The following is a 10,970-nucleotide window of genomic DNA, read 5'->3' as shown; positions in this document are numbered from 1 at the left end:
GCTTTAGGTTTGGATAAAAGATTGTTTACAAAAAAATATAATAATAATAAAAATATAAAAATATACAAAAAATATACAAAAAGATAAAAATATAAAATAAAACAAAATAAATATAAAATTTTTGTCACTAAAGCAACATGGAATCATAAACAATTTATCTAATTATAAAAGGAAAATATGAGAGTAACTTAAAATAAAAGATGTAAAGTATAAAAAAAATAATTAGAAAGAAAATAGAAAATATGATAATAAAAAATAAAATAAAATGAAAATAATAATTAATAATAAAAAATGGACAATTGCATTAGCATAGTATGTACATATATATTGCATCATGCATATCATTGCATATGAACATTTATGTTTTCAAGTTTAAGCCCCGATGATGGGATTTTTCGAGAATCTTGCGAAGGCAGGTATTTCTTGAAAAGTTTCCTAGGTGAAAAGATGTCCTCGGATCCCACTAGTATGATGGGAGGTCTCGAGAAGCATCTTTAATAAAAGGCTTTTGCCCGAATTAGGTTCATTATGCACGAAAATGATATTTTAAAAGAAAACATACGATGACTTCGATGATGAGATTTATTCGTCGAATTTACGAAGGCGAATTTCTCAGATAATTCCTTAGGTGAGAGAACACACCGGGTCTCACCAGTATCATGGGCGGATATGAGAGAACGTTCTCGATAAAAAGTTATTCGTCCGATATATTTTTATCCCACGCCATGCATTTCATCTTGCCTCACATTTGCATTCCATTTTAGGTTAAATAGGAGATAAAATAAGAGAATAATAACTAAAGAAATATAGTGAAATTAAAAATTAAAACATAATAGGATAATCTAAAAATGGTACCGTTCATGGAACGGGCGTCCCAGGGGTGCTAATCCTTCCTTGAGCGTAACCGTACTCCCGAACTTAGATCTAAAAAAAAATGTAGACCAGTTTAAGGTTCTTTTCGGTGGGCTTAAAATTAATTTAAAGCTTTATCGATTAGAATCGAGTCAATAGGTGGCCAATCGCACCTAGTAAAAAAGATCGGTGGCGACTCCTAGTTTTTAGAGTTTTCACTCGCGTCTGGTGATCGGGTTTCCGGACCTGCACTTTACGACAGTGTCTGACTCTTTTTTTTTTATTGTAAATTCATTTGGGTTGTTTTGGTGTATTTAGATAAGTTAGTAATTAGTTACATATTCGTTCAAGCCATAAGCTTGTGAGATTGAGTGTGTAAAACTCTGATTGGTTGTAAGAATCAGTGTGAAATATTCAATGTTGGAAGTATTTGTTGGGTTTGTATAACATGAGATCTCACATTTTAAAAGATTGGTAGAAACTATTAATTCTTTTAATTTAATGAATTTGGATTTAAAAATTCTTGACAAGCATTGTCGAGGCAATGGATGTCGTTTGGGATCAACAAGTTAAAGTTTTATATCCAAAATTTATGTTGTCAAAAATAAAGTATTTTTGTTGGTATTATAAACTATGTGAAATTTTAATTAGCAAATGAAAGTTTCAGCATGCAAAAGAAACTGCTTTTTTATTTTTTAGTTCATCCAAATCTCTTGGAGGGTTATTCTTCTTTATCAATTATGAACACCATATGATACGAAATAATGAGAAGTGCTAGAATTTTGAGGAGAAGAAAACCCAATCATCTCTTCCTGTCAAAGTATTTAAGTTTAATTTTTCTAATATATTGTGATTATTTTTTAAAACAAATAAATCTCCTGTTAAACAATAACTTGCTGTTCAGTTAAAGGGCTAACTTAACAAAATCTTGTAAAAGAGACAGAGGTTGGGGCACGCTACTGAATTTCCTTTGGTTGGTTTTACAAGTCCTTTTAGCATAGCAAATAAGTAAGAGACATGCGATACGCGTTGGTTTTCATAAACAAACATGCTGTAATCGGGCGAGAGTAGACAGAAAGGAGCTTTGTTGATTTCATCTAGATTGACTATCTGCATATACAATCTACGACTATGATGTCCATCAATTTTCTTCTTTCGTTCGAGATTTAGACTAAATCTGTCCAGACTCAGTCAACAATTTGGCGTAACAACCACGACTAGGGTGGCCATTTTGTGGACATTTATACATATATATCAAGCTAAATATATGCATAACTTGAGTCCATCAAACCAGGGGCTTGTGAGCAACGATGGTTCGCTGGGCAGAAGCAAGAACATGTCTCCCTTTACCGCAGCACTAAATTCAAGATTACTGCCAAGGGAACGTCAGGTTTTTCTTTCTACTTCTTTGTTTTTTCTCGAAAAGTAACCAAGTTGTTCTTTTGGCTGGCAAGCAGAATTTATTAATAGTAAACAACAATAACTTTTCGTCAGGGTCCATTAGTCTTTAAGAATATTTATTTGAAGTCGCTATTCCAATAACATTATATATCTCTACTATTTAGTTGTCAGCCAACACTCTTTAAAATTATAAATTTAGTAGAAATTTACAACGTTAGAGTTCAATAATTCAATTTAAAAATTCGTGAAATTTGCAATCGGAAACCATTAAATGAAAATTAAATATGAAAACATATATGTATACATGAAATTTAGTATTGTTCGTTTTTTATTTACATGATGGTTCCTTTTATATCAGAAAAGAAGGAAGTTGAAAAAGCAGGGCACCAGTATGATGAGGGGGTTGACAGCACAGATGGAAGAGGTTACTTCGGAACAAGAAAGGAGGAAAGAGGAGCAAAGACAGCTAAAAGACAAACTTAAAGCCATAGAAGCTAAATGTGACCAACTCCGCTAAGGGACCGCCATCGTAATACAGCAGAGTGCCAGCACCCAAATCCGGCTCGCTCTCATGTTTCAAATCTTAAGAGCAAGAGAAAATAGAGACTTTACCAAAGCAGCCCAACTTGCATAATCTCTTCGGTACTTTTCTTCATAATCTTAAGGAAGAATGAACTCATGACTTAATGAAACACAACTGTTTTTTTTTTTTTTTTTCTTTTTCCTTTCAAAACTTTGATGGCTAATTCATATTACCTTTCATTCTTTTCATCTCCTCTTTGTAGTGAACTCATAATGAAACAGAAGGCATAGTTGGGAGTATTTGGCGGTGGCTTGCTTGATCAAGCATTGCTTCATTCCAGAATTTCAGCTAAATTTCTTTGTTTTATTATCAATTTTTGCACTTTCTTACTGGATTTTAGCCATCGTAGATTGTGGTAGTGATTTATAGTTTATACAAATATATGTTGAAACAATAATCATTGTGTAAAATTATAATAATATAAATCTTCCAATTATTTCTTTCTTGCTGACCATTGATCTAGTCAACTGGTGTCATTATATATATATATAGACAAGAGACCTGACCAGCGGATGGCAACCCATCCAAGAAAGGAAAGCAGATTACACCGGAAGACACTAACACTAAGCAGAAACACATGCAGCAGCATCAAGTCTACACTACAATATTACAGTTTCGTTATCGACACTGTAACATCACAGATACATACTCATAAAGCATACAAGCACCAAAGTGGTGAACACCAACCATCCTAATAATCTGATCTTGATAACTAGAACAGAAACCAAACTGAAAATCACCGGCAGCAATGAAAGCATATCCAGAAAACTCCATCAGCAGACCCCCGGATCCCAACATTCACAAACCAGAAAAGCATAAGAATAAGCCAATCTGATCATTGATTGCGCTGCTCGTAGTGTATGCACGAAGGAAACCAATTTAAGCAACCAATTTAAGGAAGCGAGTGAGGGTAGCAGCTTTATCAAAGTCTCCTTCTTCCCGGGCTCCTAAGATATTGAGCATAAGAATAAGCCGAATCCGATTGCAAGCTGTTTGCTTCATAATCACTTGAGTTTCCTCTCTGAGTTGATCGCATTGGCGTTTAACATCTCCAAACCTTTCTCCTATATTTCTTTGCTCCTCTCTTATGCATTGTTGATCTTCCCTTATCTTTCCCATTTCTGATTTTATTCGTTGGGCCCTCACTTTCAGACTCTTCATTTTTGGTGTGAAGGCCTTCATCCTCATTCTCATCGGCAGTTGGAGATATAATCTTGGAATGTATTGAGTGAAACGCCATGAAGACGGGATTGTATATTTATACATAACAAGTGAATTGTTAGAGAACGCGTCTGGAGTTTGAAGGAGGAGAAAAGAAAGAATAAGGAAGATGAAGAGAAACCGGAGTGAAAGGAGGAAGAAAGAGCAGCAGCTATATAATGAGGCCTGCTATCGAACGATTTTCAAGTGTTAATATGTTCCCAAGTGTAAGAGTCGCTCGGTTTCTCAAGTGTTATCGAGCGATTGCTTTTGTTTTGACTGAATGAAACACAAGACTACCGGTTTGGCTGTGACATCCATTTAATATATTCTCGTGGTCCCACACTGTTACTGCAAAAGTATGTTATTACGTCACATACTTTTTCTTTGTGTATTATTTATATTATTTTATTCCTGATAGTAGTGTTATGTAATATGTATTAGGAGTAAGAAACAAGAATGAGGTCACCGCAAAGGTACTCTGTTAAATACTTCAAAAAAAGGGATAAACAAAGGTCTTTTAAATTAATTAAACTTCACCATCAGCTTTTTTCAATCATTTGCATGGTATATACAAAGCCCTTGACAGCGAATGAGATTACACAAATTAAAATTGTTCATATAGAGATTATTGAAAGTTAAAGAGGGTGCAAAATTACACATAATATGTCTCCTCATTCACATAATTGTTCATAATATGTCTTATCGAGCGATTGCTTTTGTTTTGACAGAATGAAACACAGATTAGTAGTCTGTTTTTATTATAGTGTTTCTACTATAGTCTTGTGTGACTGGAAGTGACAGATTATTGGTGTGGTTGTTACATCGATTTAATATTCTCGTGGTCACAGCGTTATGATTTGCTTCTCATATTTTCTAGGAACTTCATTTTCTTGGCTTTTGTGGCTGAATATGTCGTTCAATTCACGTCACACTTAAACTTCAAATACAAAGGTCAGTAAAGTCTATTAGCAATTCACGCCAAAGACAAGTTCTAGAAACCAATAGAAACAAGGCACATAAACGACAGAATTAGAGATGAATGGATTTCGTTTAATTCCAACAAATCCCTCCGTCAGATTAATTAGTTTTCAATCTTCACCATGCAAGCATCTTCTAGAACTTGTAGAACACATCACTCTTTAATGGCTTTGTAAAGATATCTGCAAGTTAGTCTTTAAACTAGCAAACTCCACCTCAATCTCATGGTCTTTTACCAAATCCCGACAGTAGTGATGTTTGATATTGATAGGTTTGTTGTGAGCATGGAACACCAGATTCTTTGTCAATGCCACATGTTCTCTGCTTCAGCTCCTAAGTTAATCTCTGCACAAAAGGATGAATCCCTGATAATTAGGATAGTGATGAACTTGTTTGGGAGTTAAACAAGAAAAGGTGTTTTTCAGCAAAGAAAGACACAGTTGCTCTGGAAACAAATTCATGACCTGAAATTAAAAAGGTATGCTTTACTTTAATTTGAAAATATATTATTCCCCCTGAAGTCTGGAATTCCCCATGGTTAGCCATTTTTGTGTTGCATCCCTCTTAAATGCTTTTGAGGGATAAAGTTGTCCGGTTTGAACATACTAACTATTTATGCACTTGATGTGGTGTCTATGATGAGGATTGTCGATTTGTCGTCATGTTCTACTTTCCTGCAATTCTTCATCAATTATGTGGTGTTGTGTTCTCAAGTGACGGGGATTTAAACCCTGTAGAAAATTTTATCAAGTCTTGTGATGGTGTCTTGAAAAAGAAATGGTTGGCAGTGTGTGGTGCTAGTTTATAGTAGTTATGGATTGCAAGGAATGAGTTAGTTTCCAATGGAAAAAGGTTGGATAAAGAAGAAATAATCTTCTTCATCTCTAAGCAAAAGGTGGGATCAAATGAGATCTATATTTAGCATCTAAGTTGTTTAGCTAAGCAAAAGGGGTAGACCCCCTTCATACACAACCTGCTTACGATAATCAAGAAAGGAAAAAAACATGGTTGCATTTTGGATCAAACTACATAAGAACTAACTCCTCTCCTTATTCTATTAAATCAAATGCCATAACATATGAGTCTAAAAGTTCAACCAGTCGATGTGAAAAAAAAAATAGCCATCAATAATTTTTTTTTTTTTGTAGTGATTAGTTACCTAGGTGAATCTATCTTTCCTAATAAGGTCTTATGCTTGACTTAAGGTCATTAAAAAAGATACATTTCAATCTACAAAATAGACTAAGCTTGGGGATACGGTTACATGTAAGGAAGGTAATTAGCAGTCCCATAACACTCATCCTAAAAATGGTACCAAATTAATCGTAAGTTATATCTTCTTAGCCTTAATAAATAAAATTTAATTCCATATTCAATTTTATTTCCCTCAATTAGTTTTTATTATATTTTAATTATTTTAGTATCATTGTTATTTTTGGAACAAATAAAAATTCTTTGATGTTGAAATATTTCTTGAATGCTCCAACACTTATAGCAAAATTCAAGAAAAATCTCTAACTTAGGAGTTTTCAAGAAATTATCACCATAACTTTATCAAATTCCATCATTTGAGAATTGTTATTTATTTGTATTTTTGTGCTTATTTATTTATTTTGTTTTATTATTTTTGTTATTTTTATTATTATTATTTATGCAAATCCTTTTTGTCAAAAAATTTTCCAAATTCTCCAACACTTACGACAAAATTATAAAAATTACAATAAAGAAAAATGAAGTAAAGAAAAGTAAATAGATAAATAAAGAAAATAAAAGGGAAAAAACTAGAGAGTTAAAAATTTGTTTTTGCATCGAACTATGTGTATGAAAAAAAACAAACAATAACATAAAAAACATATTCTAGTGAGTCTTAAAACCCAAGGAAGTAGCTCATTTTTTTTATGTTGCAAATTTTCTCAGGAGCCAACTACCCTGTGGTAGTTTTATCAATAAAAAAATTAAACATACAAAAAAAAAAAAAAGACATAAACCTTATTTCTGAATTTACATGTTTACAAAATGCAATTGAAAAAGGTCTACTCAAGGCAATGCTATTTTGAAGTTAGTATATAATGCCTCACTTGGCTTCTTTTATTTATTTCTCTGCTTCCCTTTCTCTCTCTAGTAATACCCCTCTCTCTATTTTGCCTTAAACCAGTCAACGAACCACCATCGTCGTTCCCATCGCTACCAACCATTATTCACTAAAGTCAGATGTAGACACCCCATTTCGTACGAGTGTTTTGCCAATCGTTGAGAAAATTAAAAAATCAAAATGTTAAAAAGGGCCCTTATCGTAATCCAATCAATTCATTCTAATCTTATCGTAATCAAATTGGATAAGGAAAAAAAAAAAAACAACTTAAATCCAACCAAAATTCAAGAAAAAAAATTTAAATTAAACACAACAATAATGGGTATAAAAAGACCCATTCATCAACAACCAAAAGACATTTATCAACACAAAATGAACCATAAGAAAAATTAAAAGAAAATCAACAAAGAAAAATAAAAGGGGCATTCAGGTTTCTTGGTGAGGGATGTTTGGTTTTCTCTAGATTTAAGGATATTTAGGTGGTTTTAGGAAAAACGGTTTTGATGAAATGGACAAACGACTAGAAAGGAGTGAGAAGGTGAAATTTGGACAAATCTAGCATCGACGAGTGACAGTTGGCACGACAATAATCTGATGACCGAAATCTAGACAGATAGTGGAAGTAAGTTCTACAAAGAGAAGCTCTAGTATAGAGAAAGGAAGGGAATAAGAGAAATAAGGAAAAGGGAGTTAAGGGGCATTTTATACAAGATCTAAAACGACATCATTCAAGCCTCAAACAATGTCATTCCGCACTTAAAGACAAAGGAAGCATGTGGCCTAGATGCAACCAACCTGTGCCACAACCCGCATTTAGATAAGTTTAAGCATTAATGTTTAAGCATTAATGATTTGGGCTACCTGGGCTGTTGTGATATTGTTTGTTTAGGACTTAATCTTATCTACTTAGTTTAAGCATTAATGATGCAAGATTAATTTTAAACTATACTAGGATAATGTTCTAAAATTTCTTAAATAATATTCTTAGGGTCAGAAAATTATTAAAAAATAGAATAATGTAAAAATAAGGATAACAAAATATATATAAAAATGATAAAAGTATAAACATTTTAGAAAAAGTTTAGTTATACGAAGAACGTAAGCTTAGGAGAATATTTACTACAAATATAACTAACTCTTAAAATATATATATATATATATATATATATATATATATATACATAAAACAAAAAAAAATAAAATAAATAAAAATAAATAATAAAATAAAAATATAATGACATTAACTATAAGTATAATATACCGATGATGGGATGATCGGTCGGGAAGCTAGAAATCGCAATCCCGGGCCCATGTTCTCTAAGTTCGGAATCTGAATCAAGGCTCTACCAGTACGATAGGAGGGCATCGATTTCAAGATCTCAAAATTTTTAATAAATAAAGAATTTGATTATACAAAGTTATTCAATAAAAATAATAAATAAATAACAATAGATAAAAAAAAAGAGGATAAAAATAATAAATAAAAATAATTCAAATATATAATAAAATAATAAATTTATAAAACATGCAATATAAATAACAATTAAATACTAATAAATGATAAAAAAAAATAATAATAAAAAATCTAAAACAACAACTAATTTAAAACTAAGCATTAAATATCAAGTGGCACAAGCTATGAATTAATAAATATTATAAAAAAATACGAAGACAAAGATAAGAAAGAAAAAAGAATTAAATATAGATATATAAAATAAGATTTTAGGCTTTAGGTTTGGATAAAAGATTGTTTTCAAAAAAATATAATAATAATAAAAATATAAAAATATAAAAAAATATACAAAAAGATAAAAATATAAAATAAAATAAAAAAAAATAAAATTTTTGTCACTAAAGTAACATGGAATCATAAACAATTTATCTAATTATAAAAGGAAAATATGAGAGTAACTTAAAATAAAAGATGTAAAGTATAAAAAAAAATAATTAGAAAGAAAATAGAAAATATGATAATAAAAAATAAAATAAAATGAAAATAATAATTAATAATAAAAAATGGACAATTGCATTAGCATAGTATGTACATATATATTGCATCATGCATATCATTGCATATGAATATTTATGTTTTCGAGTTTAAGCCCCGATGATGGGATCTTTCGAGGATCTTGCGAAGGCGGGTATTTCTTGAAAAGTTTCCTAGGTGAAAAGATGTCCTCGGATCCCACTAGTATGATGGGAGGTCTCGAGAAGCATCTTTAATAAAAGGCTTTTGCCCGAATTAGGTTCATTATGCACGAAAATGATATTTTAAAAGAAAACATACGATGACTTCGATGATGGGATTTATTCGTCGAATTTACGAAGGCGAATTTCTCAGATAATTCCTTAGGTGAGTAAAAACACACCGGGTCCCACCAGTATGATGGGCGGATCTGAGAGAATGTTCTCGATAAAAAGTTATTCGTCCGATATATTTTTATCCCACGCCATGCATTTCATCTTGCCTCACATTTGCATTCCATTTTAGGTTAAATAGGAGATAAAATAAGAGAATAATAACTAAGAAAATATAGTGAAATTAAAAATTAAAACATAATAGGATAATCTAAAAATGGTACCGTTCATGGAACGGGAGTCCCAGGGGTGCTAATCCTTCATTGAGCGTAACCGTACTCCCGAACTTAGATCTAAAAAAAATGTAGACCAGTTTAAGGTTCTTTTCGGTGGGCTTAAAATTAATTTAAAGCTTTATCGATTAGAATCGAGTCAATAGGTGGCCAATCGCACCTAGTAAAAAAGATCGGTGGCGACTCCTAGTTTTTAGAGTTTTCACTCGCGTCTGGTGATCGGGTTTCCGGACTTGCACTTTACGACAGTGTCTGACTCTTTTTTTTTTATTGTAAATTCATTTGGGTTGTTTTGGTGTATTTAGATAAGTTAGTAATTAGTTACATATTCGTTCAAGCCATAAGCTTGTGAGATTGAGTGTGTAAAACTCTGATTGGTTGTAAGAATCAGTGTGAAATATTCAATGTTGGAAGTATTTGTTGGGTTTGTATAACATGAGATCTCACATTTTAAAAGATTGGTAGAAACTATTAATTCTTTTAATTTAATGAATTTGGATTTAAAAATTCTTGACAAGCATTGTCGAGGCAATGGATGTCGTTTGGGATCAACAAGTTAAAGTTTTATATCCAAAATTTATGTTGTCAAAAATAAAGTATTTTTGTTGGTATTATAAACTATGTGAAATTTTAATTAGCAAATGAAAGTTTCAGCATGCAAAAGAAACTGCTTTTTTATTTTTTAGTTCATCCAAATCTCTTGGAGGGTTATTCTTCTTTATCAATTATGAACACCATATGATACGAAATAATGAGAAGTGCTAGAATTTTGAGGAGAAGAAAACCCAATCATCTCTTCCTGTCAAAGTATTTAAGTTTAATTTTTCTAATATATTGTGATTATTTTTTAAAACAAATAAATCTCCTGTTAAACAATAACTTGCTGTTCAGTTAAAGGGCTAACTTAACAAAATCTTGTAAAAGAGACAGAGGTTGGGGCACGCTACTGAATTTCCTTTGGTTGGTTTTACAAGTCCTTTTAGCATAGCAAATAAGTAAGAGACATGCGATACGCGTTGGTTTTCATAAACAAACATGCTGTAATCGGGCGAGAGTAGACAGAAAGGAGCTTTGTTGATTTCATCTAGATTGACTATCTGCATATACAATCTACGACTATGATGTCCATCAATTTTCTTCTTTCGTTCGAGATTTAGACTAAATCTGTCCAGACTCAGTCAACAATTTGGCGTAACAACCACGACTAGGGTGGCCATTTTGTGGACATTTATACATATATATCAAGCTAAATATATGCATAACTTGAGTC

At 31.8% G+C, this 10,970-nt stretch overlaps 1 long non-coding RNA gene across 1 annotated transcript; it reads left to right on the top strand.

Moving 5' to 3' along the window:
• Window positions 1–2,135: 2,135 nt before the first annotated feature.
• On the top strand, window positions 2,136–3,386 carry LOC148761796 (uncharacterized). Its single transcript, XR_016027363.1, has 3 exons — window positions 2,136–2,242; window positions 2,612–2,895; window positions 3,039–3,386. It is a non-coding gene; the product is annotated as an uncharacterized LOC148761796 (long non-coding RNA).
• The last annotated feature ends 7,584 nt before the right edge of the window (window positions 3,387–10,970 follow it).

Source organism: Theobroma cacao, chromosome 7, assembly GCF_053813885.1.
Source record: "Theobroma cacao isolate CCN51 chromosome 7, ASM5381388v1, whole genome shotgun sequence".
Lineage (NCBI taxonomy): Eukaryota > Viridiplantae > Streptophyta > Magnoliopsida > Malvales > Malvaceae > Theobroma > Theobroma cacao.
This window is presented reverse-complemented; position numbering and strand designations above follow the sequence as displayed.